This window comes from Oreochromis niloticus, unplaced genomic scaffold (genome assembly GCF_001858045.2).
Source record: "Oreochromis niloticus isolate F11D_XX unplaced genomic scaffold, O_niloticus_UMD_NMBU tig00001767_pilon, whole genome shotgun sequence".
Classification (NCBI taxonomy): domain Eukaryota; kingdom Metazoa; phylum Chordata; class Actinopteri; order Cichliformes; family Cichlidae; genus Oreochromis; species Oreochromis niloticus.
Window position 1 is genome coordinate 67,844 of NW_020327468.1, and position 10,372 is coordinate 78,215.

Sequence of the window (10,372 nt, forward strand, 5' to 3'; positions counted from 1 at the left end):
TCTCCCAGATGAATAAATATAAAAATGACACAAACTGACTGCAGCTGCTTTTTGTCCTTTCTGTCAGAAACCTTCATGTGACTCATGAGAGACACGTTTCAGCTGTTTGTGACAGATCAGAGGCCAACAAGTCATTTATAACACTTTCCATCATTGTTTAGCACAAACACATGTTGACACAGCAGCGGGGCCGCAGTGAGAGTCAGAGCCAGGAGATAAAAACTCCTGTTTGACCACAGCCTCAGTTTATTCCTGCAAACACTTCCTGTTGTTGACTGGGTGGAGTCAGGAAGCCAGCGAGGCCCTGCAGGACTGAGACTGCAGACTGGGACGTGCTCTGTGATGGAGATCAACAGCATCACTGACTGTTTCTGTGAGGACACCATCATCCCAGCAGGGCTGTTTCCCAACAACAAGCCTGGACCATCAGAGACCTGAAGCTGCTGCTGAATGAAAGAAGAGGATCTTCAGGTCTGGAACAAGGACAAGCTGAGAGTGTTAATAACGTTACTAATGTTCAGCTACACTTTACTAGGTCACATCTGTGACACACGTCACTTAAATAAAGAAGGAAATATTGGCTCTGTTTTATCTGCTGGGCCCAAAAGTGACTCCCCGTATTTAAACTGCTATGAATAACTTGTTGGTCTATAATATGTGAAACATGTGTCAAATGTCTCCATCATGAAAGATATCAGGTCATCTTGAGCCACAAAAACATTCCTATCATGAGGTAGAAGCTGGAGTTTGTTGCAGACGTTTATATATCCCATATTTATCCAGTTAAAGTCACATTGAAATTCAAAAATGTCTTTTCAAGAGTCGTCTGTCCAAGAGGAGCAGAAACAAATATAACAACAGTTATTTAAGCTGTTTTAAAGGCCACAAAGGAGCAGATTGGTTATAATGCAGCTGCTTCAGAGGAATAAAGATGAAACACTGTTTTTATTTCATGTGTAACACCTTTCAATCATGTGTTGACTAAAGTCTATTGACCAGTATAAGTAAAGACATCACACACACACACATGGAAACACTGAAACCTGTTTTTGGTGCAGCAGCGGTCCCAGCTGCTCGCCTTTATCTAGACTGGGTCGGCTGCTTATCTCAATATAATCAATGTTTAAAGTTCTCAGTGTTTCTGTGTTGTAAATGTGTTTTCCAGTTCAGGGTGAGACCCTGTTCTATGGGGGGGAGTGTGACGGCCAGTGGGCTGGCCTTGTGTTTTGTGTTTTCTGTTACCTGTTTCCTGCAGGTAGGTGGAGCTGACCTAATTACAGATGCAGCACACCTGAGGAGGCCAGTCCCAGGGCATATAAAAGACACTTGAGTGAACCAGCTGGGTCTCTCTCTCGCTCTGACTGGCTCTGTCTCTGGCTCCTGTCTTGTTTATTTGGAAGTTTCAGTTATGGCTGTTGTCCTTTAAATTGTGTTTAAGTTACTTTACCTTATTTTCATCAAATATGTTTTACAGCCTTTAGAAGCCTGTGTGTGGTCTCCGATTTGTTTGTCGCTTCCTATGAGCCGGGTTGTGACAAATGGGGGCTCGTCTGCGTGATTATCCTGGTTTGGTAAGCTTTCTGACGTTTGATTGGGAGCTGGTCTGTTTGCAGCTGATTGCGACTAGTGCTGTTTGATTTCATCTGTTTGGCTGGCTTTGTCTGGTTGTGTCTTGGCTAGGCCTTGCTTTGTAGGCAATTGTTGAGTTAATTGCTGATGCGTTTGGTTATTTGTGGTGGTTTGATGGTCTGAGTTTGCTGTGTATTTTGTTTGGGAGGCCATTTTGCTAGGGGGATTGAGTGGAGGCAGTCATGTTAACACTGGTGTTTTGCTATAGGATTAGGTTTGGTGGAGCTAGTGTTGATGTGCTGTCTTGTGTCAGCTTTGGAGCGTATGAGTTGTATTGATTATTGAGTATGCATAAGTTAAAACCAGTGCTTTCCCTGTTACGTTGAAGGAGTGTTTCTCTCTTGAGACTCATTCATTGACATTTCTGTTGCGGTGAACACGGTTAGAGCAGTCGTCTCGGGAGCACGTCCCCAGAATTGAGGGGGTCGCTGTTTGTGCAGTTGCCTTTCTCTTTCTGGCGGTTTTTAGTGCATAAATACCCACCGTAAGTAACTGCATGAAGACTAGGCTTCAGTTACGTAGATTTTGGTTAGGCAGTTAGTGGGGAAGTGCTGATTTCACTTGCATTTCAAAGATCAATACTTTGCTGTTATGGCTACAGTTGATGCTTTTGTTCAGTCTCCATCAGAGGAACTCTTAAACAGTTATACTAAAGAACAACTGCTGAAACTTGTTGAACATTATGATGTCGATGTTGGGGATAAACGGTTGAAAGATGAGATTAAAGGAGTATTGAAGGCTGCATTAGTAAAGATAGGCGTGTTGCCACGTAAAATGCAGGCTTTAGTGGCAGAGGTTGATCAGTCTGTGGTCTCAACTGCCGTTTGTCTTTTGAACAGCAAAAGGAGTTGTTACTCTTGCAAATGGAAAGAGACAAGCTGAGCATTGAGAAGGAACGTGTGAGGCATTCGTTAGAAAAGGAAAAGATGGAGCTAGAGCAGTATCGGCTAGACCTAATCAAGGCGGGCAAGTTATCAGGTGGTGTGGAGGCTAAAGAATCTTCTCCACAAGGAGTTGAAACTTTTGATGTTGTGCGTAATTTGCGTTTGGTGCCGAAATTTGATGAAAAAGAGCCAGATGCCTTTTTCTCCCTTTTTGAACGCATTGCCGCTTTGAGAGGATGGCCAGAAGCTGACTGTGTGATTATGTTACAGTCTGTTTTGACTGGAAAGGCTCAGGAAGCTTATTCAGCACTCAGTGCATCTGATTGTCAGAGTTTTGCTACTGTTAAAGATGCAGTTCTGAAAGCATATGAGTTGGTACCAGAAGCTTACCGTCAATGTTTCAGATCATGGAGAAAGTCGGATAAGCAGTCGCATATAGAGTTTGCGAGGGATTTGACTAAACACTTCAACCGATGGTGTTCTGCACTGGGAGTGTCTGCTTTCCAGGATTTATGTGAATTAATGGTATTGGAGCAGTTTAAAGATCGTGTTCCTCCTGAGGTTGCAACTTACATTGCCGAACGGGAAGTGAAAACAGTTTCTGACGCTGCTAAATTGGCAGATGAATATGTCTTGGCACATAAGGGGCAGTTTGGTAGAAACAGTTTTTCAGTTGGTGCTCCTGCTAAAGGTTTTGGTCAAATTAAATTTGTGTCATCGGTTCCTGCGAAGGCGAAGGGTGCTGTGAAGCCCAGTAAGTTTGGTCAAGCTTGCAATTATTGCCATTGCGATGGACACTGGAAAGTAGAATGTCCCTTGTTGATAAGCAAGTTGGCGCGTGCAGGCAAACAGGTTAAGCCTGCGGCTCTTACCATTCCTGCACGGGAAATTTCAGTAGTCTCTCAGGAAATGCCAGTTTCGGCTAAGTCTGACTCGGAGAGCTATTCGGGGTTTGAGGATTTTGTGTCAGATGGGTTTGTATCACTCCCAGGTGATGTTCATAAAGTCCCTGTAAAGATTTTGCGTGACACAGGAGCGAAGGATTCTTTTATCGTAGCCTCTGTGTTGCCGTTTTCACAGGTTACTGATACTGGTGAGTGTGTACTTGTTCAAGGCATGGGTTTAACCACTATCTGTTCCCCATTGCATAAGGTCAGGCTGTCATGCAGTTTTGTGGATGGTGATATCTGCCTTGGTGTCCGTCCTGCTTTGCCACTTGAGGGCGTACATGTGATTTTGGGGAATGAGTTGGCTGGAAATCGAGTCTGGGCTGACAGTTCTTTGCCGGTAAAATATAGAGTTCTGAATGAGTCCCATGAGTGTGAACAGGGTTTGTCTGCCTTTGTAGCTTGTGCTGTTACAAGGGCTGCAGCTAAAAGGGATGCGGAGCCTGTAACTCAAGCAGAAGAGTGTCAGGTTGAACCAGATTTCATTATTCCTCAACATTTGTCAGTTTCCCAACAAGAGTTAGTTCAAGCACAGCATGCTGATGCGTCTTTGGCTGAGTTGTTTCGCCAGGTGCAACCTAGTGTTGACGCTAGAAGTGCGGCCTCGGGTTATTTTCTGCATGAGGATGTGCTAGTCCGTAAGTGGAGTCCGCAAGGGTTGGACTGTGTTGGACGTCCAGTTGTCCAGATTGTGGTTCCAACTAAATACCGTGACGAGGTGTTGAAGTGTTCTCATGACAAATCTGGGCATTTGGGAGTGACGAAGACTTACAATTACATCTTGCGCTACTTCTTTTGGCCACGTCTTAAGCGTGATGTTTCAGCTTACATTAAAACCTGCCATATTTGCCAAGTTGTAGGTAAGCCCAATCAATCTATTAAACCTGCTCCACTTTGTCCCATCCCTGCTGTGAGTAACCCCTTTGAACATTTGATCATTGACTGCGTGGGCCCTCTTCCTAGATCAAAATCTGGTTCAGAGTATCTTTTGACTGTGATGTGCCAGGTTACACGTTATCCTGCTGCATATCCACTGCGTACCATCACAGCCAAGTCTGTGGTGAAGGCATTGACACAGTTCATTTCTATATTTGGCATACCGAAGATTATCCAGAGTGACCAGGGATCAAACTTTTCATCCAATCTATTTGCACAAGTTCTTAAGCTGTTGAATATTACACATAACAAAGCCTCTCCTTATCATCCGCAGAGCCAAGGTGCTTTAGAGCGCTTCCATCAAACGCTGAAGTCCTTGTTACGTGCCTATTGCACAGATATGAGGGGTGACTGGGAGGAAGGTTTGCCGTGGCTTCTGTTGGCAGCACGAGAAGTGTGCCAGGAGAGTACTGGGTTTAGCCCAAATGACTTGGTCTTTGGCCACAAGGTTCGGGGACCCTTTAAAGTGCTGTGTGATAAGTGGTTATCAGGTGAACCACCAGTGAATTTGATAGATTATGTTAATGGTTTTTGGCACAGACTATATATGGCAGGTCAGTTGGCCAAGCAGAACCTTGGGAAGGCTCAGGTCAAGATGAAATATTTTCATGACCGGCGTTCTGAAGAGCAGGAGTTTAGTGAGGGTGACCAGGTTTTGGCTTTGCTGCCGATTGCAGGGTCACCTTTCCAGGCACGGTTTGCTGGGCCTTACACCGTGGTACAGAAACTGTCTGAACTGAATTATCTGATTGCTACCCCAGATCGCCAGAAAAGAAATCAACTTTGCCATGTTAATTTGTTGAAACCATATCATGTTCATCCTTTGTCCGTTGGTCTGTCAGGCTCTCTCATTTCTCCTTCCACTTCGAGTCCAGCGTTGACTGCTTGTACACTGGCGCAGTCAGGTTGTGGGGGGGAGGATGTGGCAGCATCTGATGATCCTGTATTGCTTGGTCGTCTGAAGAATTCAGAAACTCTTCAGAACTTGGAGGTGCTGTTGGGCCATTTGCCTACTGACAAACGTGCATTAATTAAAAGTTATCCAACTTTGTTTAGAGATACGCCTTCTAAAACAAATTTGATAGAGCATGATATTGATGTGGGTGAGGCAAAACCAATCTGGCAGAGGCTCATGTGGTGGGCTCTCTTTTTGCAGCCTTACAGTTTGGACATCCAGCACATTAAGGGCAAAGATAATGTCTTGGCAGATGCTTTGTCCCGTGCCCCTTTGTAACCAGCAGCTTCACTCGTCATATGCTTCGAGTATGTCTTCTCCAGTATCGTTTTTCCCTCCTCTTAAATTGCTCCAGGGTACCAAGGTTGCTGAGGTTGGAGTTGGGCTGAAGATGGCTTTTGAGCATACAAAAGGTGTTGAAAGTGAGGTTGCATATGTGTGTATATATGTTATGGATTTAATATATGCATGTTCTTCTAGTTGCAAATTTATAATGTAAATGTGTTTTCCAGTTCAGGGTGAGACCCTGTTCTATGGGGGGGAGTGTGACGGCCAGTGGGCTGGCCTTGTGTTTTGTGTTTTCTGTTACCTGTTTCCTGCAGGTAGGTGGAGCTGACCTAATTACAGATGCAGCACACCTGAGGAGGCCAGTCCCAGGGCATATAAAAGACACTTGAGTGAACCAGCTGGGTCTCTCTCTCGCTCCGACTGGCTCTGTCTCTGGCTCCTGTCTTGTTTATTTGGAAGTTTCAGTTATGGCTGTTGTCCTTTAAATTGTGTTTAAGTTACTTTACCTTATTTTCATTAAATATGTTTTACAGCCTTTAGAAGCCTGTGTGTGGTCTCCGATTTGTTTGTCGCTTCCTATGAGCCGGGTTGTGACACTTCGTATAGGATCTCCCAGCATCATCACTGTGCTGTCCAATCATTGTGTGCTAGGTTACCCTTATAGTGCGATGTGTGTTTGCACAAAGAGAAGCATGTGTGTCAAATATAAATAAGCACAGAACAGAAAAAGCTGCCAGTTTCTTCTATTTAGAGTCAAGTTAGTGTTTTGTGTCTTTGTTTGAGGCCTAATGTCAAGCAGAGGTGTGTGTAACTGCACTGCTCTGTTATATGTGTGAAATGTGTGCTTCAGCATCATCTTCGTCACTGCTGATTCCTTTGTGTCATCATGTGTTGAGAGGAGAGAACAGTTATAACGGAGGAGCAACAGGAAGCCCTGAAATCTGCATCAACAAGGAAGTGTTGGCTCACCAGTGATCCCAGCAGAGCCACTGGTTTGGCTCCAGTTGTTCTAGATTCAATGATGTTGTTCCTACAGATACATGTTAGCATCTTTATTGTAGTAAAGTCTTGTAATGTGAAGCTAGAAACAAGGCAGGAAACAGCTCCATGATCTGATCTTAATGATGTTGTTTTTATTTCTGTCTTTCAGAACTGGATTGAAACTATCAAAGGTCTAAAAACAGCCTCAACCCTCCCAAAGACAAACTTTACACACGTCATCTTTCAGCTACAATCTTTGTTGCAGGGATCTTCTGCCAAACAAGGCTGAGAGAAGATTTCTTACAGCTGTCATGTTGATGCTGTTTCAAACACACTCATATATTAGGGCTGATATCAGGGCTGCACAAGTTCTTTGTGATCATGAATAATAGAAGTGTGCCTGTTGAAGATCATGTTTCTACATGATTATATGTCCTGTTATTGTTCTGTATTATATTCAGCTTTCAGCATCCTTTCCCAGCCCCTGTTACACCATCCATACAAAGCCAATCTGACTGTGAGCCAATGTGTTTGATAGTTTGTGTTGGATCAATAGATTTGACAGACTTGGTTCTCATCCAGAGGGAAACAGTCCAAATTCAGATCTAATGAAATGATGGAGGCTGTTTCCTACCACGGTGCTAATGTGTGACTAACAAGGCTCATGGTCTCCAGCAGACAAGCGCCTGGAATGAGGTGAGCTGAGTGTTGCTTTGGTGGGTCTGTGCCCACGTCATGCATCAGGATTCATATTGGCAATAGTTCATATCTCTGTTCTTTAGCCTTCATCACAAAGCTGTGAAGGAAAAACAAACATCTAACAGGATTTGATGGATGCAAAGTCCACTGAGCTCTTTGTCATTTACAAACTTGTCCAACCAACAAGAGCACAGATGAAAAACACAGTGACACTTAAAGGATTTTGCCATATATGAGCATAGATTACTTTCATATAGATTTGCAATGCAGGCTTTTGGTGAGCCGCTGGGTTGTGTCTAATAATCATCTCAGCATTTTACAATAGAATAGCTCTTTATTAGCTCTTCATTTATTGTTATTGGACATGAAACAAGGAAGCTGTGTTTCTCATTGGATGTTAGTTTCATGTTCATCAGGATCATTTTCTAAAGAGCTGATATTTAGACCATTTACTGCACTGGCTGCACATTCTGTCTACATTTCTCTGTATGTGCTGTGTTTGTCTTTCATATTTCTCCATATTGACACAAACAGTGAACAGCAGTAGATCTACTCTTCATCTGTTTTAGGCCCAGTGAAAGATCTGAAGCAGAAATGGTGTCATTAGGAGAAGAAGAACGGCGAGGAGGCAGCAGCTCTTAAAGATGAAACACAGCAACTTAGCCCTGAGCTCAGAGAGCTTCACATGAAAAAGCTCCTCAAGCAGATCATGTCAGAGGTTTGTCATCAACAGGAGGAACTGTTCATATCATAGAATGAAGGATGCTGTCAGCTGGATGAAGAAGGTTATTTAATGGCAAACGTTCACATTGAAGTCAAATTGTTGTGGTGTTGAACAGATTCATGGACTGATTGTCTCCAGAATGTTAGAAGAGCTTCAATGAATCATTAGAAACAACTTACAGCTGCACAGTTGTGTCAAACACATCTTTGTGTCATTGTGGGATTTTTGTGTTTCTACATGTGACACACGTCTAAAACATGCACACAATTTGAACACAAACAGGGACTCATTTGTTCCCACAGCCAGACAGGAACACATGTGACATCACTTCCTGTTGTTTGTGACTGAAGAGGAAGAAGTTTACAAGGAATCATTTAGAAGAGTTTCAAACATCAACTGATTGAATCCATGAATCTGAAAACGTGTTTGTGAGTGAAAGAGACAGACATGTACAGACTGAACTATCTGTTCAACAGTCAGAGTGTTTCTCTAACAGGAGACACTCTTTACACTCAGCACAGGGACACTGAGGAACCACGAGACCAGAGACTAAACCCAGGATAAAGAGTTTGAGTGAATGTGGTGTTGAAGGTGTGGAGGTGGATCAGAGTGTCAGAGGAGACTCTGTAGAAGGACAGAGTGCCAGCAGGACAGTCCACATACACTGCTGCTCTGTTAGAGACAGAGGAGGAGGAGGAGGAGAAGGAGGAGATGGATGTTTCTCTGTTATTGTGCCAAACACAAACAGGACCATCATCAGTGCAGTACAGACTCCAGGGCCCTGTTTCAGAAAGCCGGTTTAGAAAACTCAGAGTTAAAAATGATACTCAGGGTTGAGTAACCCCGAACTGTCCAACTCGGAATATTCGGTTTCAGAAAGGCTGATAACAATTAGTTCAATCAACGCGGAGTTGCTTTAACCCCAAGTTAAGCGCGCGCATAAAGCCCTGATTAGTGGAGCACAGATTAAGCGAGTCACCATGGAGACGGAGGGAAAGAAGGCGCGGTCAATGTATTTTACAGCGCTTGAGGCCGAAATTCTGATGGCAGCATACGCCGATAACATGCAAATTTTGTGGAAAAAAAGTAACACAGCCTCAGCTGCAAAAGAAAGGGAGCATGCATGGCAAAACATAGCCGACAGAGTCAATGTGTGAGTGTTAATTTAAACATTGATCTAGGGATTTCCACCCATTTAACACATTATTTTATTACATTTCATTTTATCTTTTATTTTATACATTTTATTTTGTGATGTGATGTGAGTGCAGGTGCAACCCAACAGGCCCCAAACGTTCCTGGCAGCAAGTAAAAATGAAATATAAAAATATAGTCCAAACAGGTAAGGTGTAATTGTATTATGAGCCATAGTGCTTGGTCTGTTTGTCCTGTGTAAATCAATTGCAGTTAGAGGCTACATTAATTTTCTTTCTGTAAGCACTTATTGAAATTATCTGAGCACATTACAAGTACATATTTGCTTACTCGGTATGCTCAAATGTGACCCGTTATAGCCAACAGAAAAAAAGCGGAGGCCCGAAAAACAGGTGGGGGTCCTCCACCACCACCACTCACAGAGGCGGAGCAGTTGGCCCTCAGCCAAAACAGTGGGCGCCCTGTGGCTGAAGGCATCTCTGCGGGGACATCCTCTGAGTCAATAACCCCACAAGACACAAGTGCCTACATAAGAGGTTAATTACTATACTCCATTACTATAATGAAATAATTTGTTAGTTTGAAATGCTACAGGGAACTATGTACCTGTACATTAATGCTGTGGAAAGACTTCCTGTTCACATAGTCTCCTTCATTTACTGAAGGAGCAATATTGGAATGTGAGTGCCATCTATACAGCCAATCACGCCTGGGAACCCTGAAAATAAATGTAAAATCTAAGTAGTAGTTCAAGTATCACCACATCATGAATTAAGTTTTGTTCATCCTGATACCTGCAATTTTGTGGAATCCCTCTTTGATAAATCTTGTGGGTCTATGACCGGGGAAGACCACAAACGAGTACAGGAGACGTTTCAGTGCAACTGTCACATTCCTGACTGCCCGACAGACGGTAGCCTTGGAAACGTGCTCAGCGTCACCAATATTATACAGAAAGCTCCCGTTTGCAAAAAAACGAAGTGCAATACAAATAATATGCACAGAACTGAGAGAATGTCCGCGATGTGTCACATGAGCAATATAAGGCCTGAGGATGTTATTCAAATAAATTATAGATTGTGCTGAAAAACGGTAACGTTCACACAGAAAATCATCAGGACATGATAAAATGTCCAAAAGCGCTCTAATCACTCTCTCCCGGCGGAGAGCTCTG